Source organism: Cervus canadensis, chromosome 23, assembly GCF_019320065.1.
Source record: "Cervus canadensis isolate Bull #8, Minnesota chromosome 23, ASM1932006v1, whole genome shotgun sequence".
Taxonomy (NCBI): domain Eukaryota; kingdom Metazoa; phylum Chordata; class Mammalia; order Artiodactyla; family Cervidae; genus Cervus; species Cervus canadensis.
Genome location: NC_057408.1, coordinates 47,251,203 through 47,264,294, shown reverse-complemented (window position 1 = coordinate 47,264,294; position 13,092 = coordinate 47,251,203). Strand labels below are relative to the sequence as shown.

Sequence of the window (13,092 nt, the reverse complement as noted above, 5' to 3'; positions counted from 1 at the left end):
AAAAGCATTTTTTAAAAATTCATATATAAAGAAAAAGTTACAGTTGGCTGTACTTGGGGAAAGTGTACATTTCATATGATACTAGAGGTACAAAGGTAATTTTCAGATACTTAAAAAAACACTTCCGGTTTTTATATTACTTAAATTCTCAAGAGCAACAGCCTGAAGTAGCCATAGAGAATCTAACTATGAGGCAGATGTTTTTAGGAATGAAAACGCCACATTCCCAACTGCCTATGTATTGAGTGTGGAGCCATGTGCCTGATTGGGAATAGCAGGACAACTTCTTTTCATACAATACGGTATAGTTTTCAGGCATATGCACGTCCTTCCTTTCCTTCCAGCATCTCCAGGGTGCTCTGGGCATGAGGAAGGAGGACTATGGGGTTAACGAGTGTGCTGACGCGCTCCTGGTTTATTAGTTGGGTTTTCTGACTCTTTAACGTTCTGCATATATATAAACATAACATATATATATATGCATATATATATAATGTTCTGCATAATGTTCAAAGTAGCAGTCACTCAATCTCCAAGAGACTTTAAAAGATGCCTACGTTTATATTAATAAGTCAATTCCAGATAACGTGCAACTATCCCTTCAGCAGATGACCATACACACAACTGTCCTCTGCTCTAGGGAAGTCCTCCTACATACATGCAAGCAAACTCCCTATTTAAATAAAAGCTTCACCCATCTGCCTAGTATGTATCATGGTGCTCAGGAATAGTACTTTCTTGTCCCACTACTGCATTCTGCAATTCAGCCCAAATCATGGGCCCTTCTTCAGATCACATTAGAATTGATTAGTAACAACTCCTGGATAGCTGCAGTTGCATACCACACCTTGAACTCTGGGTCCTCTGAATGCTGCAAGTTATCTGCCCAAAAAACTCAGTACTAGGGAAGTTATCTTTATTTTCTGTAAATATAGCTTTGTCCTGATGTACACCTTATAGCAATGAAAAATATTTTAATGTTAAGTTTAAGGGACATTTATTTTTTCATTGTCAATTTTGGCAGGTAGTAACATTTTATTGCAAAACCCTGAAAACCTGCATAGCCAGTGACAGGAGACAGTCATTCCTTTGATGAAATAAGCAGCTGCTAAAATTATAATAAAATAGAAAAATACTTTTAACATAATGCTAAGACCAAAAAAAAAAAAAATCAGGCTACCATTTTACAACTCTAAGATACAAGCAAAAAAAAAAAATTAATTTTATTCTGCCTTAAAGAAAAATCAGTCTGGTTCAGGTAAACAGGTAATCTGTCCAAACGAGAACAGTGAAGTGACAGAAGTTTGTCCTAGGCACGGTGAGGCCAAGAGGGGAATAGTCCATTTGCTGGGGCAGGCAAAGGATACAGGAGAGGTGGTATCTCTCAAAAATTGGGTTCATCTCTCAGGGGCTATCAAGCAGAAAGAGACAACCAAGCCAGAGAGCAGGAGAAGGAAGGATTTTTTAACTGCAGCAAATAAAGAAAACACCAGGGATCTTTCCCAAGGCAATGTCTCCCCAACACCAAAACTAGGAAAGTTTTCAGGTTAAGTGTGCACGCATCTGCATGAAGCGGCCTGGGCAGTGCATGCCTATTCATGAAGGGGTCTTGAGCAGAGGAGAATTTCTGCACAGAACTGGGGCAAAGGTTGACAAGAGCCCAAGCTTCAGCTGACTGAAGTTAGGAGGGTCAGAAAAGGCCAAGAGTATCTTTCCTTAGGTTCCAGTTGATCTTGTGGTTGAGGGCTCAAGGCAGAGGGAGGGGTGTTGGAATTCTATAAAAGAGCTCAAAGTGCTTCAGGCTCATGTTTACTTTGAAAACAGAACTGGGTCTTTTTTTTTTTTCCATTTATTTTTATTAGTTGGAGGCTAATTACTTTACAATATTGTAGTGGTTTTTGCCATACATTGACATGAATCAGCCATGGATTTACATGTATTCCCCATCCCGATCCCCTCTCCCACCTCCCTCTCCACCGATCCCTCTGGGTCTTCCCAGTGCACCAGCCCTGAGCACTTGTCTCATGCATCCAACCTGAGCTGGTGATCTGTTTCACCCTTGATAATATACATGTTTCGATGCTGTTCTCTCTAAACATCCCACCCTCGCCTTCTCCCACAGAGTCCAAAAGTCTGTTCTGTACATCTGCGTCTCTTTTTCTGTTTTGCATATAGGGTTATCGTTACCATCTTTCTAAATTCCATATATACGCGTTAGTATACTGTATTGGTCTTTATCTTTCTGGCTTAGAACTGGGAGTCTTTACAACTGATTCATTAAATTTGTTACTGTATGTAACTTCTCTTGCCTGATAACAGTTCTGTTTTGTTCCCTTTGATCATTAATTACTGAGACCTGCTCAAGGGCAAGCATTTCGCCCAGGCTTAGGTCTTCCCCTGGGGCTCATTGGTAAAGAACCCGCCTGCAATGCGGGAGACCTGGGTTCGATCCCTGGGTTGGGAAGATCCCCTGGAGAAGGGAATAGCAACCCACTCCAGTATTCTTGCCTAGAGAATCCCATGGACTATACAGTTCGTGGGGTCACAGAGTCAGACACCCCGAGTGACTTTCACTTTAGATCACAAAACAGCTTAGGCCCAGAATGGCTTCTCTTACGTCAAGAAAGCCATACCCAGTTCGGTTCATTTCCTTTGGGCACCAGCCCCCCTCACCTTAGCTGCCTACAATGGTATGGCAGGTAAGTCTCAAAACAATGAATGTTGTGCTCAGAGAGGAGTTTTCAGAGGAAGCAGCATGAGCACAACCCGGACCAAAGAGGTGACAGTGGTCTTGGCGGGTAGACCAGGGTGGTTTGTTCACTTCTACATATTCCTATTTGTTTCATGTGAAAAAAAATTTCAAGTGCCAAATAAAATAATTTTGCCTTTATTGGTTAGTATTATTCACGATGCATTGTTACTTTATAATTTAAATGTCAGGAAAACCAAAACGCACTGAAGCAAAAACTTCAAGCATTTATTGAACATCACTCTGCACAGGATACTGTATTTGCTATTGAACGGATACAAATCATAAGACGGGGACAAATCTACCTCAAGAGAAAATTCTTAACAAAAAGCAGATACACAGTAAACACTAAAGAAGAGGTAAGGAAGAAAGAGCTGCTGTGAAGTAAAGACTTCACTTAAAAGAAAAAAAAAAAAAAGACTTCACTCAAAATAAGATTTCACCATATTGAACACCAGCTGGAGACCAACCACTTTCACCCAAGCCTGGGAGCACTGTGCTTACCCCTAGAGACACTCTCTCAGATGGCAGTATAGACTCTGATCACTCCGCTTGACTTCCTCTTTCTGCCCCCTCTCCTAGGCTCTCTCTCTGTTCCTCCTCCCAACCCTTACTTCTCTCTTCCATGCTCCCAGCCTCCTTCTCCCTCTAACAGAATCAGGCTATGCCCACCCTTCCCCTGAAGGGCTCTAGCAGAGGTCAGCAACTACCTCCATATTGCAAAGTCAGTCCAGGGACCATTCGTAAATTCTTATGGTGACTCATCTACCACATCTAACACTGCTTCATTCATTCTTCTTCTTTGTCTTGTGCAAGGCATGGTAGGATTCAAGGAATAGTAAGATCTGGTCCCTGTCCATGGCTGAGCAGACAGACTGTTTTGTGAACACGTGAGTTCAGTGAATTTTTTTCCTGGTGCTGGAACAGAAGTCTGCATGGGGGCAATGGGTCACACAGGCGGTATCAGCCAACTTCACCAACTGAGGGATCAGGTGTCTAGAGGAGATTGTGACTGATGGTTGAGCTGAGTAAGCTGACAAGGAGTAAGAGTTGGGGTGGGGGAGAGAGTTACAACAGAGGAACTGTTCTGAGCAAAGGGAACGGAGGGTCCACGGCAGGGAGAACAGAACATTCGGGGAGGTGGGACTGGACGACATGAGAAAGGAGTGGTGATGGGGCGGCTGGGTGGAAGTGAAGCTATGACTCAGCCATGAAGTTGACCACTCACGGTGAACAAAAATCAGGGGCAGGCAGTGGGACAAGGAGGGTAAAAAATGAGGCAGGAATGGGGTAGTTACCCCAGTACCTGCCATGAGGTTCTTACACCTGCTAGAAGCAAATCACCAGGTCATCTCTAAGCATTCTAGCTCCAGAGCCAAAGAAGGAAATGAGACCAATAACGTGATTCACAGTGTCCTTGAGATAAAAACTTGTTGATTGGGAACAAAAAGCTCAGTTGCTAATAAGAACCTACTACATAGCATAGGGAACTCTACTCAATGCTCTGTGGTGGCCTAAACGGGAAGAAAATCCAAGTATATGGACAGCCAATTCACTTTGTTGTGCAGCTGAAACTAACACTGTAAAACAACCGCACTTCAATAAAAGTTCAAAAACGCAGTGACTTCCAGTACTATGTATGTAGGACTACATGCTTAGATTTACTTTGTGGGCAATAAGGTTGTTGTTTAGTTGTTACATCGTGTCCAACTCTTTAGCAACCCCATGGACTGGAGCCCGCCAGTCTCCCCTGTCCATGGGATTCTCCAGGCAAGAATACTGGAGTGGGTTGCCACTTCCTTCTCCAGGGAATCTTCCAAATCCAAAGATCGAACCCGAGTCTCCTACACCGGCAGGCAGATTCTGAGCTACCTGGGAAGCTCATTGGCAACAGGGAGCCAACCTCAACTTCTATGCCTTCGTAGTATGAGTCATACCAACCTGCCTCCAGCAAAGCATCATTTCATTTGCAGACCCATGGATTCAGATATATTGAAATTCAAACATGTTTATCTAAGTAGCAAAGAGGTCACAGCCACTGTGGAGGTTTATTGATTAAGAAGGCAAAGCCTGCCTATAAGATTAATCTCCAAGTGACAGATTTTAGTGCAACTAAGGTGATAATTCAATCTTAAAACATCAGGTTTTTCAATTTTGCCTGAACATACAAATATCAAAAAGACCAGACATTATCTATCATTCAGTGTTACTGGGCAACACATTAATGCCTTATAGGAAAGTATCAAGCATTGGAAAGACTGTGCTTAATGTGTCATATGGTTGTCACGGTAGTAACAGAGTACTGTACATGCTTTAAAAACAAACAGGGCCAGGGAGGTGGGGAGTTACTGGTTAGCGGGTACAGTTTCATTTGGGGGATGATGGAAAAGTTCTGCCAATTGATGGCAGTGTTGGTTGCACAATAATGTACTTGATACAACTGAACTACATGTTTAAAAATGGCTAAAATGGCATATACATTATGTATGTGAAGTTGCTCAGTCATGTCCAACTCTTGGCAACCCCATGGACTGTAGCCTACCAGGCTCCTCCATCCATGGAATTCTCCAGGCAAGAGTACTGGAGTGGGTTGCCATTTCCTTCTCCAGGGGATCTTCCCGACCCGGGGAACAAACCCAGGTCTCCCGCATTGCAGCCAGCACTTTACCGCATTGCAGGCAGACACTTTACCGTCTGAGCCACCAGGGAAGCCCATACATTATGCATATTTTACCACAATAAAACCAAGACAAAACTGAATCAAGCAAACAAAAACCTGTCAAGCCAAAGCCACACATCTATCATGCTAGGTGTGTGGGCTATATTCTCGTCCTGTCATCTCTCACCTCAACAAAACAAAGCCACATGGACATAGCGCAATCTTGATGCATTTTTATACAGTGTATTTGTAAACACAGTAGCAGAAATCTTAACACAATCCATAGTGAGATTTCTGACAAAATTAGTCTTTCACTCTTCCTTTTATTTCCCACAAGATAAATGCTCTAGTCTATGTACAAACGCTTAAGGCAGACAAAATCTCTGCCTGATTAACTTCCCAATTAAATCAATAGTCTTAGACTATTAATAGTCTAAACAAGTAGAAAGCTTGTTTACAAATCTCTGATGGCCCAGATCTTTAAAGCTCTGTCCAAATGGGGACTTAAAATTATTTCTAACACATTTTGGATTGAACACTATCCCCTTTCAACCAAACAGCCTGGAAGCCAATGGCTGTGATTAGGTTAACCTGGCTTTGAAACTTCGCTCATCAAGTTGTATAAGACGTACAATTTGTATGTCAATCATATCTCAATAAAGTGGCTTAAAAAAAAAAACCTTCAGATTAAGAGGATCATTACCTATATGCTGCTTTTTTTGAGGTATTCCTATTAAAAGGCTGAAAGAAGAGGTCACAAAGTTAACAATAGAAACAAGCCAAGACTCTTACCTTCTCCTGATAAACATTGTTTTAACATGACCTTTGAAAGCTAGCTTGAGAACAAACAGTACAAAGGAGCAAGATGTGGAAGACTGTGGATACTGTCCAAATAACCCCTCCCCGTTACTTAAGGAAATGGTCAAGAGGCACACACACTCAATTTAATACCTTCATTGTTTATGGTTTCCCCAAGAACCAGGCATGTTCTAAGACTGTCCAAGGTAACCCAAAGTAACCCAACCTGAAACTATCGGTGCCAAATGTTTATTCAGCTTTAAAATACAATTTTATAGACTAAAAAATAACATAGTAAATACAAAGGACACAAGGAAAATCAATGAGGTCTACCACAGTCAAAATATATTGTAAACAGAAAATCAGGAATCAGGATGAGTCCAGGAGGGGCTGCCAAGAGATTGCTACAATAACCTACAGAGGAAGTGACAAAAGCTTGAAACAGAATCTTGGCAGCAAGCAACAAGAGTCAGAGCCATTCTAGACATATCCTCCCCAAATGAGGCGCAAGGTCAAAATGAACCAAATAGTATAGTGTTGATTACCACAGACTTTTTTCTAAAAGGACTGGCTTGTCCCAAGCAACTAAATCTACTACTGTTTTTGGCAACTTGCAAAATCTGCACATGTAATTGCAGATGAGGAATTATTCAAAATGTGGTGTATGGGCTATTACAAATTTTGTCTGTTTTGGATGACTAAATTCGGAGCTCCCCATTTGTCTTGTTGACATCCTTAAAATCATTTTCAAGGTCACCTACGCATATACTCTACAAAGAAAATAATTCTAGAACTAAGGACCAGTTACAAAGTAATTCATAAAAACAAAAATGAAGTATTTTCATGTGACTTCAGTTTAATAAATCAACGCTCACCAAACAGCTACCACATACCAGGTAAAGGGCTTGTTGCTGAAACAGTTTAGTGAAAGACACACAAGTAAACAAATGTTTACACAAAGTGTTTGTGGGAAGAGTTGAAGAAGTCACTCTTAGGGAAACCAGGGGAAGTTTCCATGCAGAGATGGCATTTGAGCTGCCATGATGACTAAGAATTCAAGGCAAGGAAAGAGAATACCCGGGGTGAGGGGAATAGCAAACAGTCCAATGGCCTGAAAGAACAAGGTGTGTGTCCAAGAATATCTGGCATGGCTAGAGAGGAGGGCAGCCAGGAGGAAAAGATGTGGTCATCAGAGATGAAGCTGAAAAGTGGGTCAGATCACAGAGTTTGTACTGACCCTGTAAGTACGGAGTATGGAGCCACTGGATGCTCTGTCAGGGAGAGGTTAAGACCCATTTTAGACTTTACAGATATCTCTGGGCTTCCCCGGTGGCTCAAACGGTAAAGAAACCACCTGCAATGCAGGAAACCTGGGTTTGATCCCTGGGTTGGGAAGATCCCCAGGCAAGTATACTGGAGTGGGTAACTCCAGTATACTTGCCTGGAGAATTCCATGGAGAGAGGAGCCTGGCGGGCTACAGCCCATGGCATCTCAGAATTGGGACACGACTGAGTGACCAACATTTTCACCTTCTGATGCATCAGCATGACAGGGCCACTGTAATAATGACCGTAACTTAGTGGATTCACTGACCGTGAACACTGGGGGAGAAACAGACAAGAAGACAACTAGATACTCAGAAATGGGGAGGATGTGAGGAAAGCAGGTAAGAGATGACTTTCACATCTATAGTTTGCACAGTTGTTAGACAAGGAGGTCATCAGCCAAGACAGGCCATATACAAGGGGGCAGGTCAGGATGACAAGTCCAGTTTCCATTGTTTGGAGTTTGAGATGTTTGGGGCCAAAGTAGGACTTTTCAGTAAACAGATGGGAAGTCTAAGAACATCACTATCCTCCACAACCAACTCATCCGCAAGTTCAATTTAGCCTTTGAAATGTACCCCCAAACTTTTTTCACTCAAATATCTGCACTCCTCATCTGTGCTAGCTGCTAGGGGTGCAAAGTTCCTCAAGGAATGTTCTGTCAGCTTGAGTGACAGGGCAGAAAAAAAAAAAAAATCACATAAAATGTCAACTACAGGAAATGCCATGGGACTATGATGCATGGAAAACTCAGCAGTGGCCACGGGACTGGGAAAGGTCAGCTTTCACTCCAATCCCAAAGAAAGGCGATGCCAAAGAATGCTCAAACTACCGCATAATTCCACTCATCTCACACGCTAGCAAGGTAATGCTCAAAATTCTCCAAGCCAGGCTTCAATAGTTCACATGAACCGTGAACTTACAGATGTTCAAGCTGGTTTTAGAAAAGGCAGAGGAACCAGAGATCAAATTGGCAACACCCGCTGGATCATCGAAAAAGCGAGAGAGTTCCAGAACAATATATACTTCTGCTTTATTGACTATACCAAAGCCTTTGACTGTGTGGATCACAATAAACTGTGGAAAATCCTGAAAGAGATGGGAATACCAGACCACCTGACCTGCCTCCTGAGAAACCTGTATGCAGGTCAGGAAGCAACAGTTAGAACTGGACATGGAACAACAGACTGGTTCCAAATAGGAAAAGGAGTATGTCAAGGCTGTATAGTGTCACCCTACTTATTTAACTTATATGCAGAGTACATCATGAGAAACGCTTGGCTGGATGAAGCACAAGCTGGAATCAAGACTGCCGGGAGAAATATCAATAACCTCAGATATGCAGATGACACCACCCTGATGGCAGAAAGTGAAGCAGAACTAAAGAGCCTCTTGATGAAAGTAGAAGAGAAGAGTGAAAAAGTTGGCTTAAAACTCAACATTCAGAAAACTAAGATCATGGCATCCAGTCCCATCACTTCATGGCAAGTAGATGGGGAAACAATGGAAACAGTGACAGACTTTATTTTTCTGGGCTCCAAAATCACTGCAGATGGTGATTGCAACCAGGAAATTAAAAGATGCTTGCTCCTTGGAAGAAAAGTTATGACCAACCTAGATAGCATATTAAAAAGCAGAGATGTTACTTTGCCATCAAAGGTCTGTCTAGTCAAAGCTTTGTTTTTTCCAGTAGTCATATACGGATGTGAGAGTTGGACTATAAAGAAAGCTAAGCACTGAAGAATTGATGCTTTTGAACTGTGGTGTTGGAGAAGACTCTTGAGAGTCCCTTGGACTGCAACGATATCAAACCAGTCCATCCTAAAGGAAATCAGTCCTGAATATTCATTGGAAGGACTGATGCTGAAGCTGAAACTCCAATACTTTGACCACCTCATGTGAAGAGCTGACTCATTGGAAAAGATCCTGATGCTGGGAATGTTTGAAGGAGGGAGGAGAAGGGAACGATACAGGATGAGATGGTTGGATGGCATCACTGACTCAACGGACATGAGTTTGAGTAAGCTCTGGGAGTTGGTGATGGACAGGGAGGCCTGGTTTACTGCAGTTCATGGGATTGCAAAGAGTCGGACATGAGTGATCTACTGAACTGATGATGCATGGGGTATCAACAGTGGGGATCTGATCTAGTCCAAAAGTCAAGCAGGCTTCCCTGAGGAACAAAGGTCAGGATATGTGTTCATTAAAACAATAAAGAGAGGAACTGAAACTTTCCACCTCAATTAAGTTGCTTTCATGCAAACTCTTGTCATCTCTCATCAAGGACACTTGGACCTCAAATCAATTTAACTGTCAACATACTCACTCGCTAACAGACTGTAGACTCCTGAGTACGGACCATGCCTTATTTGCTCTTAATTTCCAATTCTTAGTATAATGTGAGCATATTATAAAAATCCACAATATTTACTTTAAAAAAGGAAACTTTATAAAATGCTAACCTGACATCATCCGTATGTATACTTGTTTGCTGCTTCCCATCACTTACAAATAAAAAGCAAATTCTTCAGCAGAACCTTATCACAAGACTCACTTCAGGCGGGTCCTGAATTACTTTTGTGGCTTCGTCTCATCACCATTTCTTAGCATTTGGAACACTCAACCCCTGCTTCGGCACAGCGAATTTTCATGACATCTTGGAAAACAATTCTCTACCTTCGTGTGTGTGAGCTTCTTCCACAGAGAATATTCCACCTCCATCTTACCCTGCTAGAGAGCTCTTTACTGACTCTTTACTCAGGCACCAAGAAAAACGCCTCCCTCACAGAGGAGCTTACACTCTACTTGTAGGAGTCCAGGAACAAATGAACAATATGTGTGAAAGATTTTTTTTTTAAGGCAAGAGAAAAAGGAGAGAAAATGATACAGTAAAGGTCTTTCTGAGCAGAAAAAGGAACGGAGTGGAGGGGTAAGCCCCGCAGGTATTTGGGATGAGAGAGCTCCAGGTGAGGGGAAGCGAAGGCCTGGGGGACACACCTGGCAGGAGCAGGGACTGCTGCTGAGGTCAGTGATGGAAGGAAGGGAATGAGGAGGACAGGGCAGATCTCAGAAGGCGGCAGGCAGCCAGATGGAGGGCTTCTGGCTTTTATTCCAGCTGGAAGTAAAGCCATTACAGGGTCCTGTGCAGGGAACTGACCCGAAGAAACTCACGTTTGGAAACGATCACTCTGAACGCTGTGCTTGAAATATTGCTGGAGACGAGGATGCAAGCAGAGAGACCAGTCAGAAAGCCCCTGTTCACAATCCAGGCAAGAGATGACGGGGGTCTGGGTGGTGGGAGTGGAATGATAAGGGGTCAGATTCTGCTAAATGTGGTAGGAAGAGGTGACAGAATGTGCTGACGGACTGAACGTGGATACGAAGCCTTTCCCGGACACCCCGCAAAAAGAAATCAAAGAACAACAATTAAAACAAAACAAAACAAAACCCACAGTCCATGACAGATAATTCAAAGGTTCTCAACCTCAGCTGAAGCAACTGTCAAGACGCATCCTTCATCCACAAAATATGCAGGAGGGGCAGGCTTGTGAGCAGGAGTGAAAAATTCTCTTCTGGACATTTTAAGATACTTAGGAGCTCTCACTTAAATGAACATGCCAAGTAGATAATTAGACAGGAGTCTGAAATTCAGAGACAAGACTGAGCCTACAGACATAAAACTTACAGATTTAACAGAATATGGGCAATATTCGCAGGTGTGGGACTAGGTGACGTCATGTAAGGCAAGCTGTTCAAACTTCAATGTCTGGATGATCCCCTACAGATTTAAAGAAAACTGCCAATTCTTATTCACTAAGTCTGAGTTGGGACCTCTGGTTCTGCAATTCCGACAAGCTCCCACAAGAAGCTAACGCTACTCAGACCACACTCTGAGCACACGGGCACTAGAGCAGCAGAGCCCAACCTTTCTGGCACCAGGGACCGGTTTTGTGGAAGACAATTTCTCCACAGACTGGATGGTAGGGGATGGTTTTGGGACGATTCAAGCGCATTACATTTATCATGCAATTTATTTCTATTATTATTATTAAACTGGCATATATAATGAAATAATTATATGACTCACCATAATGCAGCATCAGTGGGAGTCCTGAGCTTGTTTTCCTGCAACTAGACCAGGGGTGATGGGAGGCAGTGACACCGAAAGTGCACTGCGTATCTTTGGCTTACTGCGTGAACTTTTTGATTGCTGTACTGCAGAAAACCTTGCTTCACAAAGAGAGAATGCTGGAAATGGAAGCAGGCTTTTCAGTGCTTTTGTAGTAATTTTAGGATATTCTGCCTTGACTTTAATTCAGAATGCATGGAGATCTGAAATCGTCTCAAACGTATTTTTAAGGCCACCATCATGTGCGATCTCAAGCGGTCATGCAAGCAATGGGGAGCAGCTGTAAATACAAATGAACCTTCACTCACTAGCCTATCGCTCACCTCCTGCTGTGTGGTCCGGTTCCTAACAGGCCACAGACCAATACTGGTCTGTGACTAGGTGACTGGGGACCTCTGATCTTGAGGGTAAATGCAGAAAAGAAAAGAATGACTGCACTCTAAGACACTCCACTACCAAAAGTGAGAGAGACGCAAGAACATTAGCAAAGGAAACAGAAATAAAATCAAATGAGAGTGGTATTCTGGAAACCAAATAAAGAAAGCGTTCCGTGAAGGAAGGGGGCATCAGCAACTTGAAGGGCTGGTAAAAGGTCGACAAAGATGCAAACTGAGACAGGACCATGCAACTAGGCAGCTGAGCACGTGACAGTGGTGACCTGGTCAAGAGCGGCTGCTGGGAAATCATGAGAACAAACATAAATAGAGGCTGTTCAAGAGAGAATGCTAGAAGAGCAAAGTGATGCAGGTCAAAGGTATTTGTACAGGTCAAAGGTATTTGTATAGGACACAGCATTTTTGAAAGACAAGACAGCTGATGGGGACCAGGAGTAACTGATTACCTGGGAGAGATAAGGAGCTGTACTAATATCCTGATGGAGGTTGAAGTGCCAGGTTCAATCCCTGGGTGGGTAAGATTCTCTGGAGTAGGAAATGGCAACCCACTCCAGTATTCTTGCCTGGAGAATTCCACGGACAGAGGAGCCTGACAGGCTACAGTCCATGGGGTCACAAAGAGTCAGACACAACTGAGAGTGCATGCACACACAAAGGATAAATTACATTCACCAGTGTTTTACCTACAACATATACACATTATGAGTAAGCTGCTGGATAATTTTTAATGCTATAAGCACAAAGTGAGATTAAGAGCTCCTGGCACTACTTAAGATTTTCCACAGAATATTATACCATATTACATACAAAAGGTGTCTAATAACAGTCACAGTCTGTGGTACTCAATTTGTTGCACATCACACCAACCAACGAATGTGCTCTGTCCTGGGCAACAGAGGAAATACACAGGTTCACACAATAAGGTCTCTGTCCTTGAGGGAAATGCAGGCTTGGGGAAAGACAAGAAAGAAATGCACAAAAAGTTATATAACAAGAAACAGGGCAAGAACAAGGTAGTATGGCTAATCATCCAATA

General features: G+C 42.8%; 1 protein-coding gene across 6 annotated transcripts in view; it reads right to left on the bottom strand.

Annotated features, from left to right (window-relative positions):
• Positions 1–13,092, bottom strand: part of OSBPL1A (oxysterol binding protein like 1A) — a 214,066-nt gene that overhangs the window by 64,065 nt on the left and 136,909 nt on the right. The gene's annotated exons all lie outside the window — the stretch shown is intronic.